Source organism: Pipistrellus hanaki (assembly GCF_964339955.1).
Source record: "Pipistrellus hanaki genome assembly, chromosome: 16".
NCBI classification, from domain to species: domain Eukaryota; kingdom Metazoa; phylum Chordata; class Mammalia; order Chiroptera; family Vespertilionidae; genus Pipistrellus; species Pipistrellus hanaki.
This window is the reverse complement of record NC_140518.1, coordinates 7349636-7365590: the sequence shown is the minus strand read 5'-3', so window position 1 is coordinate 7365590 and position 15955 is coordinate 7349636. Positions and strand designations below refer to the sequence as shown.

General features: G+C 44.8%; 1 protein-coding gene across 4 annotated transcripts in view; it reads left to right on the top strand.

Moving 5' to 3' along the window:
• Positions 1-811: 811 nt before the first annotated feature.
• The window catches only part of WIPF2 (WAS/WASL interacting protein family member 2), a 31990-nt gene continuing 16846 nt past the window's right edge, over positions 812-15955 (top strand). The window contains exon 1 of one of the 4 annotated variants that reach the window (XM_084863719.1): positions 812-992. The gene's annotated coding sequence lies outside the window, so the exon portion shown is untranslated. Of the gene's footprint in view, positions 993-1343; positions 1442-12485; positions 12600-15955 lie in introns of those variants that run through there. The other 3 variants (XM_084863722.1, XM_084863721.1, XM_084863720.1) reach the window with 3 other exon arrangements.

Sequence of the window (15955 nt, the reverse complement as noted above, 5' to 3'; positions counted from 1 at the left end):
GATGGAGAGCATTGTGAAGATATAGGGCATAAAGCAATGGGCTAGGCTGCAGTGGAATGGTCCTTTTGTGGGTGGACTAGGGAGGGATCCTGTCGGCTGGGGTGGAGTTAGCAGCCCCAGCAGGGAGGGCACAGTGTTCCTCTCCCTGACTCAAGCAGCTGGAATAGATTGCGGCGCCATCCCCCAGCCCTGGAGCCAGGGAACCTCTGACCCAGGAAAGAGGAGACGGGTGTTCACGGGGCGTTCGGGTCAGGTGGCTAAGATGACGTTAATGATGTCATGCTAGCGGGGGGTGGGGGGGGCCTGCCTCTCAGTTGCTATGACAACCAAAGCTTGACTGTGGCCTTGCAAGGTTGACCGAGGCGGGGTCTTCGTCGTTAACTCGAAATTAGGGAAGGGCAGACATTATGTGATGTGTCTGTGGATGCGCGCAGTGGAATAAAGACGACACGGAGGTATATTCAAGACCCTGTTTAGCTCACTGATGATCCACCTCGGAAATATTAGAATCCATCTGCGCAGTTTTTTTAAAAAAAATCCCGATGCCTAACAGCGTCCCCCGGACCAGTTAATTCCATCTCTGGGAGGGCAACTCGGGCATCACACTATACGTTTGTGTTCCCAGGTGATTACGGCCGAAACCAAAGTTGCAAACCCTGCTCTTCGGTAAGTGGGTGAAATTCCTTCGACCTTCCCAAGATGGCGGCGACCGGGCCGCTTCCGCTTTGACGTGCGCCGGCGGGAGGCGGGCCTTCCGGGCGCGCACGCGCGGAGCGGCCCTTGGGCCCCGGAGCCGAGCTCCCGTTCCCCCGCCTCCATTTTGTTCGCGGACGCTGGGGACAGTGGGAGCAGATCTATTTCCGGGTTGGCAAAAAGGGGCGGCGGCGGCGGCGGCGAGAGAGGGAGCTCGCCGGGCGGGGGTCGAGCAGAACGGGACCAAGTCGGAGAGGAGGCGGCGGCGGCGGATCTGCTCCCGGAGCCGCGGTGGCCAGGTCGGAAGGGGGCCGCGGAGGCTGGGTCTGTCGCCGAGATGACCTGCGGACCTGAGTGGGAGGGAGAGCCGGGGGAGGGGGACTGGGGCGTGGCTTCAGGGGAGAGAGGGGCATCGGAGGAGGGGCCTGAGGGGGGAGAGGGGCTGGGGGCGGGGCCTGCGGGCGGGAGTCCGGGCTGGGGCCGGAGGACCCGCAGGACCCGGAGGAGGGGGCGTGGGGAGTCCCGGCGGGGGGAGTGGGCGGGGATGGGTGTGGGGCGGGCGCTGGCCGTGGAGACGGGGAGGGAGGGTGTTGGGAGGCAGGGATTAGGGGGGCCCTGAGTTTTGGTTAAGGTGAGTAAGACGGCAGTTCTGGGCGAGGAGCGACGTAGCCGTGCGCAGAAGCGGGGAGCCGGGGAGGGAAGACCTGTTGGGAACCGGTAATGGGCTGGATGCTCCGGATGTCGGGAGGTCGGTGTGACATGTTGGGATGGAGCTGAGCGAGAACTAGTGGTTGAGAGGTGGCCTCGGGGAGACTGTGGACTGCAGAGGGAATGCTGAGGGCGTGGGCTGGCAGGACTCACAGTGGAGCCCAGGTCGGGATGGGAGGTGTTGAGATGGACCCGGAGAGGAGTGTTCGGCTCCGGGTGGGTGCCGGGAGGGAAGGCAGGACGCTTAGCGTGTTAAACGTGGGCAGTGTGCGCGGTGGGTGAGTTATACTGAGCCGGAAGGGACATTCTTAAAAGATAACACTGGGGTGACAAACTGGAAGAACTGGTGTGTACTGCGATTCGTAATTTTAAAGGGATTGGAATAATCTGTTACTGCTATGGCTCTCCCGAGATCCACCTCCTTTTTCATGTTGTTGTTATTCTGCCTTAACAGTTTCTGTTTCTGAATGACTTACTGAGTGCTTTTGGTGATATTTCTCCCCCTCCCCCCTTATAAACTGCAAAAGAACCGCAGGGAATAAGGACTGTTCTAGCACACCTATGGGTCTACTCAGTAACTTTGAGGCAAATTGTTAAAATGTCTCAAACCCTTTGAAATATAGGTTTGGTCCCTCACGGTTCCTAAAAGGTTGTGTTAACCAAATGAGATCTTTATTTTTTTTTAATTTAATTTTACTTACTGGTTTTTAGAAAGAGAGCAAGGAGAGAGAGAAAAACATGGATTCCACTTATTTATGCATTCAGTGGTTGCTATTCTTGTGTGTTGCCCTGACCAGGGCTTGAACCCCCAACCTTGGCATCGTGGTATGATGCCCTAACCAATGGAGCTGGAGCTACCAGGTCAGGGCTCCCAAATGGGACCCTAAGTGGTTATAAAGAAGGGATATCTGAAAACAAGATTGAGATACTGCTATTTAGAAGACATGTCTTTCTTGGTTCCTCCTGCATTTTTTTTTTTTTTTTTAAAGAATGGCCAGGCGAGGAGGGGCCACGAAAGGGGAGGTTTATTTTATTTTTTATTTTTATTTTTAATATATTTTATTGATTTTGTACAGAGAGGAAGGGAGAGAGAGAGAGTTAGAAACATTGATGAGAGATAGACATCCATCAGCTGCCTCTTGCACACCCCCTACTGGGGAAATACCCACAACCAAGGTACATGCCCTTGACCGGAATCGAACCCGGGTCCCGGTCCCCAAGCCGACGCTCTATCCATTGAGCTAAACCGGTCCCGGCCCATCGGTGGACTTGTGTAGTGCAGAAGTGTTCCTGAAAGTCTTGGCATTTCTGAGGTCTGACGTGGATTTGCTTAAGGGTGGGCATTTCCCCATTCTACTGTACACCTGCTCTCAGTGTTTACTTAGTTAATACTGATTAGTTATGTCATGTCAGCACAAAGGGGAAATGCTGGGGAAGGCGGAAGGTGTTGAGAACAGTGGAATTTTTGGATTTTACTTTCAAGAAGGGAAGAGAGGTATTCTGTTTCTGTTAAGGAGAAAATCGGCCAAAACCGGTTTAGCTCAATGGATAGAGCAACGGCTTGGGGACTGAAGGGACCAAGGTTCGATTCCCGTCAAGGGCATGTACCTTGGTTGCGGGCATATCCCCAGTAGGGGGTGTGCAAGAGGCAGCTGATCGATGATTCTCTCTCATCGATGTTTCTAACTCTCTCTCTCTCCCTTCCTCTCTGTACAAAATCAATAAAATATATTTTTTTTTTTAAAAAAGGAGAAAATCGTTAGGTGTTCTTTCTTGACCTCTTGAGTTCTTTGATATTCACCAGGTGTACCTAAGTCTTTTTTCCTATTGCTCTTGAAGTAATTCTGAAATTTGTCGCCTGCTGGTTCAGGCTGGTCAGCAAACCATAGTCTTCATAATAACTCCAGGAAGAGCTGCATGCTATGAAGTATGTACACTTATTTGGGAGTAAAAACCTGCTTAATATTTTGCTGTCATTTCAACCTACAGTGTGTCTTTCGGTTTGTTTTTAGGAAGATTTTGGAGTAAATTACAGAGGCTCAGAGCTTTTGGAAGGCTTTTTAAAAGAAATACATTTTTATTAATTGCAGAGTGGAAAGGAGAGGAAGAGAGGGATGGAAACATCAATGTTGAGAGAATCGTTGACCAGCTGCCACCGGGGATCAAGTCCTCAACCCGGGCTTGTGTCTTGACTGGAATCGAACCCGGGACTCTTCAGGCCACAGGTCAATGCTCTATTTACTGAGCCAAACTGGATGAGGCAGAAGGCTTGTAATATAGCCTGCTTGTTTAACATAATGATTTCCCATTTTTTCTTGTCCTGTTACGTTTTTCCTTCGCTCTACTTAGCCAGTCCTGAGTGGAAATGGCAAATTACATTCCCCCCCCTCTTCTTTTTAGTCTTTGTTGGACTTCTTGTCTGTGTCACAGTTTGATACCACCAAATTGAAAGGATTCTTGATTTCTTCAAATGGGGTGGGTGACAGAAGCTGAGCGGGTTTCCTGGCCAGAGAATGGATTATGTCAAAGCAAAGAATAGTTGCAGAAACACAAACCGGCATCTTGAAGCTGTGACTAACATTTTGGCAACATACCTCCCTTTGCCAAACAACTTCTTTTCTTCTTGAGTGTGATTGTTGATCTCCTCAAAGTAGGCTCTTGTTGCTACTGTTCTTCACACAACTCCCCGCAGGAGTTGGCAGGGTTCCAGTGGACTGTCCCTGGAGGGATATGCCCCGGATTAGAGTAGATGGAGTGTTCCATGTCAGAATGAGGTCCATGGCAGATCCTGAGACCTGCTCTGCGAGGAAATAGAGGCAGAACTCTGCACCGAATGTTTTTGTGCTCCTTTATGTTTTTCCCAAATTCAAATCTGTTTCTTATTCACCTGGTGATTAAATGCAGAATCATTGCCTTTGTCTAGCTTTGAAAGACCAGGGTATTGAGGAAGAGAGAGAAAAAGAGATTTCCGACATATGTTTTTCGTCCACTCTCCCTCCCAAGCCTTTGAATTGGGGGAGCCACGGGCTAACCTCCCAGGCACTGCGTGGTATATTACCGAAGGGTATTTGAAATGCTGCATAGAACTTTATGGAGAAAAACAGTGTTAGTAGGGAAAAAAGGTGATATATTTGCTAATGTCTGTCTGTGTCAGTCTTAGATTTTGATTTAACATGTGGGAAGAGCCTCTGGAGGCAAATCAGTTATCAAATAGAGCCAGGAATTGGCTTCTAACTTGCCACTTAGGCTTGGCAAAGTTATAACAATTTAGAATGGCTATACTAAATACTTTGTTCTACTTAGTAAATGCCCTTTGAAGATAACAGTGCCTCTGATAGGTCTTGGGATGGATTACTATGATCATTTCTTGTTCTGTATGACATGGGAGACCCCAAGATAAGTCCTCTTGTTGGTGGCCCTGGATTTGGCTTCCTCATGCCATCATCAGTCCAGTGGATTCTGTTCCTCATGTGCAGGGTTGGGAGACTCAACTGGTTCAGATCCAAAGGTTTTAGTGTGTGTGTGTGTGTGTGTGTGTGTGTGTGTGTGTGTGTTTTAAAAATCCTCATCCGAGGATATGTTTATTGATTTTTAGAGAGAAAGGGAGAGAGAAACATTAATGTGAGAGCTAAATATCAATTGGTTGCCTCCTGCATGCTCCCACAATCTAGGTATGTGCCCTGACCAGGAATCGAACCTGCATCCTTTTTGGTGTACTGGACGATGTTCTGACCAATTGAACCACCCAGCTGGGGCCAGATTCAAAGGCTTTAATTCTGGCCCAGGGCTTTGATTGTGGTAACAAATTAGAGTTGTGTTTAAACAAGTCTCAGATCTTTCTTTCCTTAAGTGTATCTTGAAGTTTGGCGAATCTGTATTTTTATTTATTTATTTAAATTCTTTATTGTTCAGTGTTTCCCAAAGTGTGGTACGCCTACCCCCAGGGGTACGGGAAGAGTTTGGTGGGGATACGTGTTGCACCGGAGTTTGGTGGGGATATGCACTGCACCGTGCTTAGCTGCGTTCTCATGAGTACGAGGGGTATTCAGCGTTACAAAAATTATAGAAGAGGTACACATATGTCAAAAGTTTGGGAAACACTGGTTTAAAGTATTACATGAGTCTCCTTATTCCCCCTTGACCTCTCCCCTGCCACTCCCACACCCCAGCACATGCCCTCACCCCCCTACTCTCTGTGTCCATTGGTTATGGGCATATGCATGCATACAAGTCCTTTGGTTGATCTCTTACTCCTGCCACTCCCCTCCCCGCCCCACACCCGTCTTCCCTCATAGATTGGACAATCTGATGCTTCTATGTCTCTGGTTCTATTTTTGTTCATCAGTTTATGTTGTTCATTATATTTCACAAATGGGCAAATTCGTATTTTAAGGAATGTGTATAGCTTTCCTCCCCGTTCTTATAATTGATTAAAAAAAAAAAATTTAAGTCTTTTAATTTGTGGATTCAAGTTAAGCTCCATTTAGATTTTGAGGCCCCTGAGTTTATAATGTCTTTAGTACAAATGTATCAACCTACTTTCTATGCTTATAGGAACACTGAATTCCATAATTCCTTTTTTCTCCCAACAATCCCTCTAACTGTGAACCCACAAACTGAGTATGTGCCCTGACTGGGAATTGAACCAAGGACCCTTTGCTGCACGGGATGATGCTCCAACCAACTGAGCTATATGGGCCTTGGCACTGGTTTACATTTTAAATGTTTCCAGTCATCTGCTATGACAAACGGTGCTCCAGGGAATAATAATATAGATTTGGCCTTTTGTGTGGGTGACTGTAGGGTAAGTTACTGGGGTAGGGAAAAATAGGTTGACAGTTGTTCATATGGAAAATAATACAATAATTAATAAATATCAATACAAGAATAGCCCTGGCCAGTATGGCTCAGTTGGTTGGGAGTTGTCCCGTGCACAGAAAGGTTGCCTGTTTAATTCCCAGTCAGGGTACATGCCCTGGTGTGGATTCAGTCCACAGTATGGCGCATGTAGGAGGCAGCAATCAATATTTCACTCTCACATGGCTGTTTTTGTCTCTCTCCCTCTCCCTTACTCTCTGTCTAAAAATCAATTAATAATAATAATACAAGAATAAATTCCGTGTTTTGCATACTCACAACTATAAACCTACTTTTGCTCACCCCATATAAGTAGAGTTGCTGAAGCTGATTTTTTTGGAAGGGGGCCTTGTTATTTACTTATTTGACAAGAATTTTTAAAAAATATATTTTGATTTCAGAGACGAAGGAAGAGGGAGAGAGATATAGAAACATCGATGATGAGAGAGAGTCATTGATTGGCTGCCTCCTGCATGACCCCACAGGGGATTGAGCCCACAACCTGGGCATGTGTCCCTGACTGGAATCGAACCTGGGACCCTTCAGTCCGCAGGCCGATGCTCTATCCACTGACCCAAACCGTGACAAGAATTGTTGAGCTGCTATGTGCCAAGAACCAGGCTAGGTGCTGGAGTTACAGCAGTGAACAAAACTGACTCAGTCCCTGCACTCATGCAATTACGGTCTAGGGGGAAGGTCCATTAAACAAACAACTGCTTCTGCTATGAATGCGTTGGAGCCCTCTCTGGGGTTCTCAGTGGTTAGAGTTGGCTGGCACACTGAAGGGTGGCACATTGATTCCTTCCCCCCACCCCTCCAGTTGGGGCATGCAGGAGGCAACCAATCAATGTGTCTTTCACATGGCTGCTTCTCTCTCTGCCTCTTCCTTCTTCTCTGAGGAATTGATTTTTTAAAATATATTTTTATTGCCGAGACCGGTTTGGCTCAATGGATAGAGCGTCGGCTTGGGGACTGAAGGGTCCCAGGTTTGATTCCGGTCAAGGGCATGTACCTTGGTTGCGGGCATATCCCCAGTGGGGGGTGTGCAAGGGGCGGCTGATCGATGACTCTCTCTCATCGATGTTTCTGGCTCTCTAGCTCTCTCCCTTCTTCTCTGTACAAAATCAATAAAAATATATTAAATTAAAAAAAAAATATATATATATATATTTTTTTTTTTTATTGAGTTTAGAGAGGAAGGGAGAAGGAGATAGAAACATCAATGAGGAGAGAGAATATTGATCGGCTGCCTCCTGCACGCCCCACACTGGGGATCCAGCCAGCCCCGGCTTGTGCAGCTGGGAATTGAATCATAACCTCCCGGTTCATAGGTTGATATCAACCACTGAGCCATGCCAGCTGGGCAGGGATTGATTTTTAAGGCTGAAACCTAAAGGATGAGGGGAGAACAAAAGACTGTTTTAGGTAGTGGACAAGGCATAAGTGAAGATTCTGAAGAGGGAAAGAACATGGCTGCTTTGAAGAATTGAAGGCAGTCCCAATGTGTTGGGAGCTTAGGGAGTGAAAAGCAGAGAGGGAGGAGGCAAGGCTTCAGAGAGTGTGAGCTGTCCCAAAATGAATAAATGGCTTAGTGAATTTTGAGTGCAACCTTTACGGTAGAGATTTCATTCTGTCAATTCTTCCCACAGATATTAGTTTACTGGTGTTAATGTTAAATCATTAATATAATAAATTTGATGCTTATATAATGGAACAAGTTTTCTATAAGAATTTTCCTGGATAAATCCTATTTTAGTGTTGATTTTATTTTTTTATTTTTTTTTATTTTTTAGGTCCTGCAAATTAAACTTGTGTGGCTGGATTAGGTCTTAAGATTTTAGGATCTTAGGAATTGGTTTAGATATTAGTGATTATTGGGAAACACTTGTTTTATTTTTAGTTTTAGAGAGGGAGAGAAGAAGTGGGTAGGGGGGACATTGATTGGTTGTTCCACTTATTTTGCATTCATTGGTTGATTCTCATATGTGTCCTGACCAGGGATCAAATCTGCAACTTTGATGTATGGGAACGACATTCAAATCAACAGCTACTAGGCCAGGGCCTGGGGAGCAATTCTTAGATGATGGGGATGATGGAGTGTTAGTTTGCTAAACCTGCTCTTTAGAAAACAAAACCTACTTTTAGGGAGCATTGACTATATTTTTTTGGTAAGCCTTAAGGGACTAGAGAAAGAGCACAGATGTTCTTATTATGAACTTGTGAATATAATAATCTGTCATACCCTTCATCTAGACCATATGTCTTAACGTGACACGTGGCTCTTGTTGGACATACAAATGAATCAGTAGCCCAAGGGCCATTATGAAAAGCATGAAAGCATTTTTATCTGCAAGTATATTGACTTTTTTCAGAAATTCAGTACTCTTCCTTAAAGCCCAGATGGGTCTGTTTGATTTAGTACCTTTATTATGTAACTGAATCAGCTTGCCCTATTTTCATAACTTAAATTAGACTCTTGGTTTAGCTGCCCATCACTAGTGATCAAGGAATGAAAAATGTGCAAATTTTTCTAGCATTTCAGCCAGGAACATCTGTGTATTTGATGGCTTAAGGGTATTAGAGTGACAGAGAAGAGATTCCTCAGCAATGGAAGTCGTGGCTTTGTTAGTAGATTATCTGTGGTGAGTTGGGACTTAATATATTATCTTTGAAATGAGGCATGACACTTCTCTCCATGTGAAGTCTGGATCAACATTTCATGCAACATCTGTTTAAGCTTTCTTTCAGGCATTTTCATACTGGAGACTGTCATCACTGGATTTGCCTTGACTGCTCTCAGTATATGTTTTCTTACTTTTACTAGAGGCCTGGTGCACGGATCTGTGTACCGGTGTGTTCCCTTGGCCTGGCCTGCGGGGGGCTAAAACCGGCTCTCCGGCATCCCCCAAGGGGTCCCAGATTTTGAGAGGGCATAGGACTTCTAGTATGCATATAGGATCTTCAGTTAATTTCTTACCACCCTCTTCCCTCCCCCTTCCCTCTGAGATTCATCAGTCTGTTCCATGTTTCCATGCCTGTGTGTTGAATGTCAGCCCCCTGGTGGTCAGTGTGTGTCATAGCTACTGGTTGAACGATCAATTAGGCATATATATATATATATATATATATATATATATATATATATATATATATATATATATATGTATCTCGTCTAGAGGCCCGGTGCATGAATCTGTGCACTGGTAGGGTCCCTCGGCCTGGCCTGCAGGATCAGAGGACCTTCATGCTGCTGAAGCCCAGCCTTACCTGCCAGCTCATTGGGCTCCAGCCTGCTGTCCATGACAATCCGTGAACAAAGTGGCAGGTGGCTGGGAAGGAACCTGAGCCCAGGCTGGGTGCCACGCTGCTCCCGCTCATCCCAGCCCCGCTGCGCCTGCTCAGGCATGCAGGGGGCGTGTCCACAGGAGAGGCTCCCGTGGCCGCAGCTGTGCTCACCAGCCATCAACCTGGCGCCTGGTGCCCTTTGGTCAGCTGAGTGGCACTCCCGCTATGGGAGTGTGCTGACCACCAGAGGGCAGCTCCTGCGTTGAGCATCTGCCCCCTAGTGGTCAGTGTGTGTCAGAGCTACCAGCCGGTCGTCTGGTCACTTAGGCTTTAATATATTTAGGTATTTGGGATGTGCTAATGCAGAATGACACATGGAAGTTGAGGGCTGGTAATATGATGAGATGTGGCTAGCCTAGAATGAGAAGAATTTTTTGTCATCAACTAGGTCTCAGCTCATCTTGTTATCACCTTTTTTTTTTTTTTTTTTTTTTAACCATACTTTTATTTTAAAGAGGAAGGGACAGGAGGAGAGAGATAGAAACATCAGTGATGAGAGAGAATCATTGACTGGTTGCCTCCTGCATGCCCCCCACTGGGGATCAAGTTTGAAATCCAGGCATGTGCCCTTGATTGGAATCGAACCCAAGACCCTTCACTCCTTAGGCTGATGCTCCATCCAGTGAGCCTAATCAGCCAGGGCTTGTAATCACCTTTTAACCTAATTAATAGTTTCTTAGAACTTCTAAAGATGTTTGCTAACAGATATTAGTTATTTTTTGTTTTTGAGTTAGTACTTTAAATTAAAAACAAGTCCTAATAAGAGTCTCGGGTAACTGATTTGAAGACTTATCCCTCTATTTTTGTGCTTACCTTTACAATTAATTTTGGTCATGACCTGGAAGTTCCTCAGATGTTTGACCTGTGGTGTAGGGTAAGCTCTGGTGTGGTGAACATTGTTTGGTTACACCCACGTGGCAGAGATTCAGGTCACACTAGGCAGTCTGCTTCCATTAGCATTGAATTTAAGACACAGGTTCTAGGATCAAGTGTAATAGCTCAGGATCTCTTTAATGGATCCAGGGGTTTCTAGCTAAATATCGGTACTGCATCTGCCAGGCAGTGTGGACAATCTCATCAAAGTGAACATTTCCACTGTGCATATGTGTTTTTGCTTCTGTCTCCTGGCAGTCATTTGATGACCAGGCCAGAGGCAGAAGGCTCTTCCTCAATCTCGGTCTGTTCTGAATGGTCAGTTTCACTGTAATCCGTACACCCTTCCATTCACTGGCTGCTTTGGTGATGACATCAATCTTTTCTTGGAGACAGACCCAGGGGGCCATTCTTAGGGGTCAGGGCACCTCAGGGATATGCCTTTGATCCTGTTGGGGCGGACTTTAGTGGCATGGGTAGTGGAGGTGGCTTGTGTTGGATGGACCCGGACTCAGGATGACTAAAGAAAGTTGCGCCTAAGCCTCCTCTGAGCCAAAAGCCCAGAAGCTCAGAATTTTATGTATAAATATTTTTGTATGTTGTCACAAATTGTGTTAACTTTGATTCCTACTTCCATATCAGAGGTTTTCTTCATATGCCTTCATATGTCTTTTTTTTTTCTTCCTTTTATATATATTATATTTTATTGATTTTTTTACAGAGAGGAAGAGAGAGGGACAGAGAGAAACATCGATGAGAGAGAAACATTGATCAGCTGCCTCCTGCACATCTCCTACTGGGGATATACCCACAACCAAGTACATGCCCTTGACCGGAATCGAACCCGGGCCTTTCATTCCGCAGGCCGACTCTCTATCCACTGAGCCAAACTGGTTTCGGCTCATTAGCTTATTCTTGTGGATAGCTATTCAGATAGTGTCTGTGCAGTTGATTACTAATACTCCTTTAGTATTTTCCAGACTTCCTACCATCAAGAATTGTTGAATATAAATTCTCTCTCCTTGGAAACTTAGGACTTTAGAAGGTCAAAGATTAGGGCCCAGGCATCTCTTTGGTTTGTTTGTTTTTTAACAACTGCCTGAGGTTGTGTGTTGACTTCAGACAAGTTTGGAAATTGTTTTGGAAGGTACTTCCAAACATTCATTGCTATCTTAAATCTCCAAGGCAAACGCCTTAGGCTTCCTCTAATTTTGCTCTTGTATTCAGACTATGTTTTAGTCTGTCTATCTTTGGTCTGGATTTCTAAATTAGAATGTGTGTTCTTCATCTGATTAATTCCTCTCCTCTCTAGTTAAATGCTGGCTGATGGTAGTAACTTTGGCCTTGTGTGACTCCATTTTTTAGCCAACATTTCTAAGTCCACTGGTTCCTGGGATGTGTGGGTGAGGAGGAAATATTAGTTATGAACATTGAGCTACTTTCTGCATTATTTCACTGTCCAAATCCAGGAATCTTTTTTTTTTTTACACTTAAAGATTTTGTGGTAGTTGTTAATCTTCACCTGAGAATATTTTTTCATTGATTTTTAGAGAGAGTGGAAGGGAAGGGGAGACACACAGAGAAACATTGGTGAGAGAGAAACATTGATTGATTGCCTCCCACACAGGCCAACTGAGGCTGGGGTTTAAGCCTGCAACTAAGATATGTGCTCTTGACCAGACTCCACCCTTCAGTCTGCAGGCCGATGCTCTATCCATTGAGCCAAACTGGCTAGGGCTGCCATCACTTTAGATAAGAGGACTTGGCTCCTGGGTTACCCTGTATTTGGGGATAACCTGTGGTACCTAATATTTACCACATCGAGTAGTATGTGAATAAGTAGATTCCTGACTTTACATTTTTAGGGCTTTTAAAAAGTATCTTGGGACAAGAGGAAAGAGTCATGGAGAAAAGCTGAATTATTGGGATATATACTTATGTTTTTATTAGAGAAATTATATGTGAAAGGATTTATTTCATCATGTAGTAATATATCATTGTTCTGCTTCCTTCCTTTTGTCTTTTAGGGTTATGTGGTGCTGCTTGTAACTGAAAAATCGTTGATCTAAAGAATAAAACATCCAGATTTAGTTGTAGATTTTCAGTTTAAATATTCACAGTGGGTATGTGATTTTTTTATACTTGTTGGACAATCAGATTTGCTGCATAGTTGAATTGTCCATGATTGAAAAATGCCTGCAGTTGGAAATACAATTCCCCCTACCCCCCTTCATGGAGTAACCTTGAAATTTTAATTAATTCCATCATGATAGAAATCTGTTTCACCAGAGGTTTGACTGAATTGAATTTCAAGGGGGAGGTAGCACCTTCTCCATTGAGAGAAGAGTGCTGAGGATTATTTTCACATTATACAAAACCTTTGGGGGTGCGGAGGGTAGTAAACTTTGAATAACATGGAAGTTATTTGTCTGTTTCCTTGTATTTTAAACCAAAAATACAAGTGGAGACCCTCTACTGCAATCTGCCATAGAACACATGGAGGGTGTTCATAATTCTGTGTTGACATCAGTTCCCATGTAATTATAGGGATCTGTTTGGCTCCTGCTGTTGGTTAGTCTCCTGGAGTGGCATGTGAATACTCTTAGGTACCTTCTGGCTCTTCTCCCAGGTCCCGGTTCTTTAGCTTAGGAGCTGGGTGCCATTACTGTGGCAATGAGCTCCTGCCTCTCATGCTGTACTGCTGCTCAGAGCGAAGTTGAAGGGCAGGTCAACAGGAAGGCAGATTATCATCAGGTAACTTTTAACCCTGGAAAGCTTCCAGTTGGTACATAGGTCCCTAGTTGTGCTTAAACCAGAAGATCAAGCGCAGTCTGGGATTAATGAAATCACTGGTTGAACTTATGGTTTCCTGTAGGGGTGAAGCCGTTGGTTCCTTTAGACTTCCGAGTATTATAGGCATGTAACATGGAGAAGGATACTACTATTGAATTTGGAGGCCTCCAATTTCATTTTCTGCCACTCTTTTCACGGTATTCTAGCTACCCTGGCCTCCTTACTAGTTCTCCAACACACCACGCTCATCCCCATCTCAGTGGCTTTTCACTTGGTGTTAATTCTTTTTGGAATGCTCTTCTCTTAAATGGTCATAGAACTTGCTCTGCTCATGGAGACACGTCTTTGATGAGCCATCCACTCATCTCTGGCCTCCTCGCCCAGCACTTAATGTAAAGAACACTATACTTCACCCTGTCCCTACATTCTCCCTCAGTGGTTTTCTGATGTGTGTTTTACTTATCAGTAACTGAGATAATGAGATTATATTTGTTTCTTGTTTCTCTCTTCCACTAGAATGTAAGCCCAAGATTGTAGAAACTTGTTCAGCTTCTAGAACAGGATTTATTCTTCTCAGCATTATTACTAGTATTAAATATTTTCATTGATTTCAGAGAGGAAGGGAGAGGGAGAGATAGAAACATCAATGATGAGAGCACAACCTCTTTTTTTATATATATCTACTGATTTCTAATCTGATATTACTAATACATTGTGAATGGCTTGTCATTTCATTAAATGGTTAATGATATCATTAAAATATTTTTACTGTACTAAAACTATGGGAAAAATTAGAGAATATCAATAAACATAGAAAATGTTACAAGTATAGCCGAGACCAGTTTGGCTCAATGGATAGAGTGTCGGCTTGGGGACTGAGAGGTCCCGAGTTCGATTCCGGTCAAGGGCATGTACCTTGGTTGCGGGCATATCCCCAGTGGGGTGTGTGCAAGGGGCAGCTGATCGATGACTCTCTCTCATCGATGTTTCTAACTATCTCTCTCCCTTCCTCTCTGTACAAAATGAATAAAATATATTTTTTTAAAAATGTTACAAGTATAACTTTTGTTAACATTAATTGGCTGCCTCCTGCACACCCCCACACTGGGGATCAAGCTCACAACCCAGGCATGTGCCCTGACTGGGAATTGAACCATGACCTGATGGTTTATAGATTGACACTCACCCACTGAGCCACACCAGCTGGGCAACCTCAACATGATTGACATTTTAGCCTGGATAATTCTTTGTTGGGAGGAGAGAGCTGTCCTGTGTATTATAGAATGTTTAGCAGCATCCTGTTTCCTGTCCACTAGATGCCAGTAGCATTCCTCATTGGTGTCATTGCTAAATGTCTCCTGGGGGACAAAGTCACCCAGCTGAGAACCACTGTTACAGAACAACTAGAGGCCTGGTGCATGAAATTTGTGCAGGGGGGGGGGGTCTTCACTCAGCACAACCTGCACCCTCTCGCAGTCTGGGACCCCTTGTTCCTTACTGCCCACCTGCTCACCGCTCTTTACTGCTTGGCTCGCTACTCCTTAGCGCTGCCACGGAGGCAGAGAGGCTCCCACCACGCCTCTGCTACACTCACCAGTCGCCAGTCGTGAATTTGGCTTCTGGCTGAGCGGCGCTCCCCCTGTGGGAGCACACTAATCACCAGGGGGCAGCTTCTGCATTGAGCTTCTGCCCCCTGATGGTCAGTGCGCATCATAGCGACTGGTCTTTCTGGTTGTTAAGCTATAAAGGTTGCTCAGGCTTTTATTATATAGTTAGATGCTTTGGCATCTGGCGGGTGCTCAATAAATATTTACTGGATGGTAGGTGAATTCATAAATGAATGAATTCAGCAAGTTAACAAATTTTGGAACACTGAACTATGTGCATAGCCTCATGCTGTTTCTGACACATTGATCCACTACACATCTATTAGAATGCCCAAAATCTAAAACACTGACAACACCACATACTGACAAGGATTGCCCTTGGGAATGCAGAATGGTGCAGCCATTTTGGAAGGCAGTTTGACAGCTTATTACCCTGTGGTCCAGCAATCATGCTCCTAGGTATTTTCTCAAATGAGCTGAAAACTTATGCCCACACAAGTACATTTATAGCTGCTTTATTCATAATTGCTAACATTGGAAGCAACCAAAACATCCTTCAGTAGGTGAATGGATAAATAAATTGAGGTACACCCAGTGGAATATTATTCAGCGCTAAAAACAAATCAGCTATCCAGTCCTGAAAATACGTGGAAGAAACTTAAATGTCTAAGTAAAGGAAGCCAGTCTGAAAAGGCTACCTGTTATGATTCCAACTATATGACATTTTGGAAAAGGCAATTCTACAGAGACAATAGATAAGTGGTCACCAGAGGTCGGGGGGGAAGGATAGTTGAATAGATAGATCACAAATTATTTTAGGGCAGTGAAACTCTTCCGTGATACTACAGTAGTGGGTAGTTGGCATTGTACATTGGTCACATCCCATAGAATGCACACCAGGAGTGGACTCCAATGTGAACTGTGTACGTTGGGTGATAATGAGGTGTCAGTATGGATTCCGTTGTAACAAAGGGACCCCTGCAAGGGGTAGGTTATGTTAATGTTATTTGGGGATGCTTGTGTGTGTGTGTTGAGGGGGGGAGGGTGCAGGGTATATGGGTGCTGTTTGTACTTTCTGT